We start from the raw sequence: 8,221 nt of genomic DNA on the forward strand, positions 1-8,221 counted from the left end.
CAGGTCTCCGACCAACTCCAGGTGGACTTCCTTGGTTGCAAAGCATACAAATACTGCAATGTAAGCTTTGTCAGGACGTTTTCGTCGAACCGAACCGAATGTGGATCCATAATGGTCCACAATAGTCTACTACGGCATTGAGAAAGGGTCTATTCTGAGATACCAGGTGTAAGTCGCCCATGACTTGTTTCAAGAACTGAGGCCGGTACGTGGTGCATGCTACGCAGCCCTGGATCACATTCCGGACCATCGGCCTCACCTTTATTAGCGCAGATGAGCACTAGTGTATTGTTCGTGTCATCATTTAATGTTTAATGTTGGAGTTGGGGGCGTGCCGAGAGCGTGGGAGTCGCATGAAGCGAGTTCGCCCGCTCCGTCTGGTTTGAAAAGAACAATATAAAGAATATAGTTGAAAGTTATCTATGAAAGAGAACGCATCGGTGTTTTATTTACCGCAAAATTTTCGCATCAAGTTAACGGTCCAGTTATACACATATGTATAGTTAAATAACTAACATGATTTTTCATGGCGCCCGAGCAGGGACTAAATAAGTGACAGTGAACATTAACACAGTGCAAATCGAATATTAAAGTGACCTGTTATTCTTTTTATATATTTTTTTTTTTGGTGGTGATACATAAACATACATGTATATATAAAAAAAAAAGTTTATACATACATTGACACATAAAGTAAATAACGGTCACTGTTGTTAGTAAATTTAATAATAAGTTTATTGCCAATTTAATTATTTGAGTGCGTCGCGTCGGAGTGCAATTAAAGCCAATAAATAAATTACCGCGTCTGCCAGGAAATAAATTGTCTTATCTGGAGCAGTTCATACCCTTGTTTAATTCGACGAAAGATTCGAAGTCGAACAAGGAGATAAGAAAAGTTGATTCCAAACCGGAGATCAAGTACCAGGTAAAGTGCTAAAAATTTAAAGAGCCCAAATCGAGAAATTCTCTTTGGTAATTGTGCTGACCATCTTGAGCACAGGCTTTCAATTTCTAGCACAGAAAATATATACATATATAGTTGAGCTTTACAATAATTATTAAAGTATATCAACCTAACTATATTTTACAAGCACTGGCAACTATGGCCTTCGGCTTATATTTAATTATTATTTGAATAATTACTAACAAATGAACCGCTTTACCTAATTTGTTGTCGACTTTTCTTTTGCATTGTTAAGAAGCGAATTTTCGAATCGTTAGATTCCAATTTTTTTTTTGTTTACTACCATAAAAATTATTCGTCGGTGTTTGCAGCAAAATTTCTTTCTTGTTGCTAAGCACAAAAAATTCGCTTTTGTCGCCCCGCTCTCCCCTCGCTAGCAATCTGGTACATGCTTACCATTTAGTTGGTTCGCATTGCACATGCACACACACATACATACATACAAACAGAGATATTGCAATTCTCAGCGAACCATACAGAATGGAAAATATTGGAGGCTGGGTCTCAGACTCGACAAACAAGGCTTCTATTTGGACCTACAGTGCACTCCAAGCACCTCTGGTTAATGTGCGATCATACGATGGCTTCATCAGAGCGTAGATCTGCGGTAGCTACTGGGTATATAGCTGCTACCTACCCCCCAGCTTATCCATCGCTAGATTTGGAGATGTCATTGACGAACTAGTGGACAATGCAAGGGGCCGCACCCCAGTTATAATTGGCGGTGATTTTAATGCATGGGCCACGGAAAGGGGCAGTAGTCATACAGATAGAAGAGGCCGTTTGCTTCTTGAGGCCTTGACGACTCTCAACGTTTCGTTACTCAACACAGGGTCCAAGAAAACCTTCAACAGAGCAGGTATGGGATCAATAATAGACTTGACGTTTGTAAGCGATCCACTGGTGCGATTTTCCAACTGGAAAGTATGCGATATTTACTTCGCAAGTGATCATGAGGTAATATTGTTCTCCATTGGCCGTAGTATACCTCCTTACCATACTACGGTGAGCGAAGGAGCATTCAGAGTGGATACCTTGAGCATTCCTGCTTTCTGTGGAAACGTGCTGTTCAACACAAGAGAAAACAGCGTAGAAAACCTGGGGAACAGTATTATGCATAGCATGGAGACAGGCTGCATCGCTTGCATGACACGTAGAAAACTTTTTAAACGCTCCTATGCGGCTGTACATTGGTGGAACGACAATGTAGCGGCAGCCAGACGAGCGTGTTTCCGTGCGCGGCGACTATTTCAGCGCTCAAGAGATACAGAATGTTTTGAATCCATAGCTCGCAAATGACAGTTGATCGTTTTTTCTTATTTGATCTGCTTCGTATCATAACCGAAAAGATTGTCCAGAAACGATCTCGCTCTGAGCGGCTCTCTTTGTTTTGTTTTGAATTGGTTTTTGTCAAGCGCTTTGCATTGACTCATTCGTGTGACGCTCTCAAATGAGCGTCGCGTAAAGAGTAATACGATTTTCGCTCACACAAAGAGTCTCAACAAAAGACAGTTTGACTAAAAAACTCAACAGAAATGATCTTTGCCTTTCGTGTGCATGTAAATACATACATACATATACATAAATGTAAAAAGAAAGAACGCATCAATCGCGTGTGTTTACCCATACATACGCAAAAGACAGTTCGCTTCATTTAACTCAAGAAATCGATCAGTGTTTGACTTGAGCGAAACGAAAACAGAAATAACTGTCTCGATCAGAGCGCGAGCGAGCTAAGTCAGTCGCGACAAAAACAGTTTCTGTCTGAGTCTTTTTAATTGTGTCAGTAAAAGACACTTATTTGCAGACAATGGAAAAGTGTCAACAGTTATTTGCGAGCTATGTTTGAATCTCTAAGGTTTAAGTACCATAGCAAACGGCTGGAACTAAAGCATGCAATCAGAAAAAGCAAAAAAATTCTCTAGCAAAAGAGAATGCTTCCTGCGTCTTTGCGATTCTGCCGAGCACGATCCCTGGGGAAATCCCAAAATTTAAATCTAATTGGATATATAGAACACAAGTTACAGTCAATATAAAGCGCTGCTTGCTGCCTACTACGTCATCATCAAATCAACAGAGCACACGCATACACACACAGACGCAACGCTACATGAACTGTATGTGCATGCGTGCCGTGCTTTGCTTAGGGAATAATAGAAGAAGAAGAAAACATTTTAGTAAAAAGAGTAATAATGTTTTGTTTGTGTATTGATGAATTCCAACTTAATTCAAGAAAGAAATTCAGGAAAGAAATTTCATAAAAGTAAAAATTTTATTGCCAAGGACTGCACGGGTAGATAAACTAATTCCTTTTTTTTTGTTTCATTTCTGTAGAGGTTGAGCTTTTGAGTTTGAATTTTTGCTGAATCGACTCGATATTGTCGAGTTCAGATTGCAATTTATTGCCTTTTTCCTAACTAATTGTTGTATTGGTGGCAAACAGTAGCTTTAAGAGTTCGGCTTTCCTTTGCTTTAGCCGTTTCTTAACTCCGCTACGTTTAGGCATTGCTCATCACCTCTACTTACTCAGTACGTGTTCTCCAATCCAGACTATGTGTGTGTCCACTTTGTGTGTCCCATTTAATATTTCCACTCGTTGTTTGTATTTATATTTTATTACAGGTTCCTTCGCTTATCCAGATTTGGGTCTCCAGGTCACTTTCATTTATTGATTTGTGACCACTGTCACGGTCGCCATGTATGCATTTGAATTTCTTGACTATGTTTCATTAATAAATAATTCAAAACTTAGGTCTGTTTATTTTGGTTTCAGTTTATTGAATAATTCATAATTCTTTAACAATGTTTAAGTATAGCTAAGACCGCGTAGCTGCGCTGCCAGTGACGTTGACAGAGAAGCGGTCTGCTTATGTATAAATGTTTACATAGGAATATGTATATATGTGTGTGCGGCCGCAGCGGGAGAGTGAAGAAGTATCATATTGCTTGGTGACAGAGTGGTCGCGCATGTTAGTTCTGCCGACTTAGCAATGTCCAGTACCATGCACTCATGGGTGGTCATGTTACTAAAGAGGCTGTAACGATCCTTTTTCGTCCTTCAGGATAATTTCAATCTTTAGGGCGAGGTTCGGCACAATAAATTTTATTTTGTGCCCCGGTGAAATTATGACACAATAATTTATGTGTATAAATGTATGTTGGTGGTTTATTTGTATACTTTGGGTTTTTGGTGGAATATTTATATATTATTTTACACTGATTTGGTTTGCCGTTTATACTGACTGCGTAATTCTTTGTTTTATATTCAGAGTTATAAGTCGAGTTACAAGGCCTTACGAGTAACCTTGTAGACTCACAAACAGCAACAAAATGTTTGTGAGTCTATAAGGTTTCTCGTAACAGCAACAAAATGTTTGTGAGTCTATAAGGTTACTCGTAAGGCCTTATAACTCGATGATTTGCTCGTACTTGTAGATTGCTAGGTGCCGAATACTCTTAAGGTTACTCGTAAGGCCAAAAGAGATTTGTTGCTTCGCTTCTTGCTGACCAGGACTCGATGACTTGATACCTTGATCTTGACTCGACGACTTGATACCTTGATCTTGACTCGACGACTTGATGATGTCCTGACTCGCTGCTCGCCTTATATAGGCATCCTGGGCCTCCAGAATCACTTGGTGTGATACCGCTATACACCCGGTGAATTTCCATCGGAGATGTTAAATGTTATTTAAGTTTATGAAAAATTTGTCCTAGTTGTAGGTTGGTCGTTTTGATTTCCATTTACCTAATTGGATGTAAATATTAAGTTTTTTACCTAATTAATACAAAAAGGATAATACTGATTTTTCGTTCTACCTAGTTACTTCAAAAAATATAACATAAAGAGCTAATTACTCCTCTCGTTTGCGACAGTTTATTTTTAACTTCATAAGTGTAATCAAATTAAGTCCTTATAAATCCTTAAATAAATAGTATTCGTCAATATAATTCATGACAATTTTATTTATTAGTGGATATTCAGAGTAGGATGGAGATTATACAAGCTCTATCGGAAGCTAGGACTGAAAGTTGATTGCCCAAAGCACGGATACGGAAAGACGAATGATAGAAATACTTCAAGGAGTTTTTTTGAAAATAATAATAAATGATATCTTTAATAACAGGGATTAGTCAAGAGATTATTAAAAGGTTGGCTGTTATCTTGAATGCTAAAAATTTCAAGGAAATTCTAAATGGAAAATGAAAAATTTGCCGAATATACCTCAAAAACTGCTGAATTTTTGACTGAATTGTATCTGCAAAAAAAACTTACCCCCACGGTACATAGGATTTTGGCTCACGGAAAGGATTTATTGTTTAGCAATTGGAGATAAACTAAGACATTAAAAACTTCTCGTGTTAGACAAAATAAAGACCTTTTTAACATGCTGGCAGCCTCTTCGGACCCACTTATTGCATCACTGAGACACGTGCGATCACGAAAGTATTTGGAAAATAGCAACTATAGTCCCGAAATGTCGAGTTTATTAGATACTGATGTAAATATTGAAAATTATTTTGAAGAAAATCAGCCATCAATAGCAAATTTTCAAAATTAACCTAAAAAAAAATTTAAAAAATTTTTTTTTTTGTAATTATGTTAAAAAATCAAATTAAAACATTAAAGAATATTACATAGTCGTCTAAAACAATGAAAAATTCCATTTGTGATTGAAAAAAACCGGGTTTCGATCCATTTTTAAAGGAAAAACGTGCTTGGAAATATTTTCTGACTTTGACCTTGAATATTACAGCACCACGAACACCCAGCACTTTTGACAAACATTCATTTTGAAGCTTAAGGTATTCTCTATCATATGCTTTTTAAAATTTTGATTTATCGCTTTATTGGTTTAGACGCTATGCTTTTTGCAATGCTAAATGCCAGAAGGCCCCACTGTGCGTCGCTTTCATTCACGCTGTTGCCATGCGTGGTGAAAGTCACGTACAAGTCCTTGGCGCAGCCGCATCCACTTTCTGGCCTGCTGTGCGCCCATTGAATTCCTGTCCTTGTTTCTCTGCTCTGTCCATATAGCGCCTCTGTTGCTATGCGGGCTTCCATCCTTTTCTCTCCAATACTTGATTTCTCTGCTCTGGTTGCATGTCCTCTCTCGTTGCTAGGCGACGCTGTTCTCTCAAATATCCTTCTCCTTTTTGCTCGTTCTCTCAGTTTTTGGGAATTGTTGCTCTACTCCCAATGCATGGACATTTTACTTCATACGAATAATATGTTGATTTGTGTTTGTTTAGTTTTAGTTAATTTAAGTCAACATTAACTAAATTCGATCGTCTACGTCATCAATACGTTATTCGCCTCGTAGACAGGGCTTTCCCAAGACTCAATTCCCCCCTTCTTCGGCTTGCACATACCCCCCTTTGCCCATCGAACTTGATCGGCGATATTGGTTTGACTTGGTATGCACACAGCCCCCACTACCCCCCGTTCGACATGCATAGCCCTCACTTTGGCTTTTTCGTCTCTCTGCTTGTCGTCGGCCTCTCCCGAGATACACTCCGCCGTCCAGCCTCATAGAGCGCGCTCCATCCACCGGTACCCGCGCTCAATCTGCACACGCATAGTGTAGGTGTGCTGCGCCTGTATTGTGATTGGAGCACAGCAGCCCTCTCTCTTGTGCGTATGCTCTCCAGCCGTTTGATTCTTTCATTCTCTGCCTACCACGCATCTTCCCGCTGTGACGAAATTCGCTGATGGTCGTATGTGGTCCGATCGAACTTGTTGTGTCGTATCGTAATGTTGCGTGTTTTAATTGCAGCAACATGTTGCGAAGCATGATCTTTGGCAACATGTTGCCGGGCATGAATGAATCCTTCGTTTTACATATGTGTTGTTTCTGATTACACTGTGATAGTCGAAAAAAAAGACATGGCAAAATTCGATGGTTTCACCCTATTTCGGGTCCTGCGAATCGAACTGCATCATTAGTTTTTTAAGTTATCACGATGGTTTCATACAAAATTTTTTCGGGAAGTTTTTCATCAAAGTTGCCGTTTTTTCGAAAAGGGTGTTTTTTTCATTTGCTTCTAACTTCTAAAATATTAATTTTTTTACAAACTTTCTTCAGTAACGTTTCTTAGAATTAAAAGAGCTACAAATGTTGGGAAGACATCTAGCCTCTAAGTCCGTCCGTTCCCGAGCTTTGAGACAAAATGTAAAAAAAATCGAATCTTGACCCAATTTTTTTTATGTTTTCTTTCTCGCATTTTGCTAATATTGAAAATTTTCCATTCGAATCTGGATCCTAATGTGAGAATTTACTATGCTCAATGGCAGCAGAAGAAACACCAGACCTATCTAATTTACGGTTTATAATATAACCATTTAATCAAATTGAATTTTTATACCCTTGCAAAAATGGTATATTTATTTTGGTCAGAAGTGTACAACGCATAGAAGGAAGCATTTCCGACCATATAAAGTATATATATTCTTGATCAGCATGACGAGACGCGATCATAAAGCCGTGTCCGTCCGTCCGTCTGGATCAACGCAAACTCCTCCTAGACTGTTAGAGCTACAGAGTTGCATGTAGGCTTGTATATACTGCAGGGATTGTATATTTCGGATTCAGCCGAAGTCGCCAAAGTCACGAACAGTGACTTTTCTCAATAACTTCATTATTTTCTGAGCTATTGTCATAGCTTAATATTGGTGAGCTTATTACACCCATAAACAAATCTGCCAAATTTGATCAAGATCTTTCTTTTCTTAGATATGTTAACAAAATTAAACTAACTGTATTTGTTTAGTTTTTAAAAAATGATTATACAGTCGGTATAATAAATGCATATTATTTATTTCGCAACAATATTTGTCAAGGGCGTAGCCTGGTTTGAGCACGGGCGGAGGAGGGAGGGGTCCATTTAAATCAATGACTTAAAGGTGAAGTTGATACAACTTTTTATAGGTTGTCAAATCAAAATGTATTGAAAAAGTAAAGTTAAGAAAAAGTCACTGTTTTCGAAAGATCTTGATCAAATTTGGCAGATTTGTTTATGGGTATAATAAACTCACCAATATTAAGCTATGACAATAGCTCAGAAAATAATGAAGTTATTGAGAAAAGTCACTGTTCGTGACTTTGGCGACTTCGGCTGAATCCGAAATATACAATCCCTGCAGTATATACAAGCCTACATGCAACTCTGTAGCTCTAACAGTCTAGGAGGAGTTTGCGTTGATCCAGACGGACGGACGGACACGGCTTTATGATCGCGTCTCGTCATGCTGATCAA

This window comes from Drosophila willistoni, unplaced genomic scaffold (genome assembly GCF_018902025.1).
Source record: "Drosophila willistoni isolate 14030-0811.24 unplaced genomic scaffold, UCI_dwil_1.1 Seg169, whole genome shotgun sequence".
Lineage (NCBI taxonomy): Eukaryota > Metazoa > Arthropoda > Insecta > Diptera > Drosophilidae > Drosophila > Drosophila willistoni.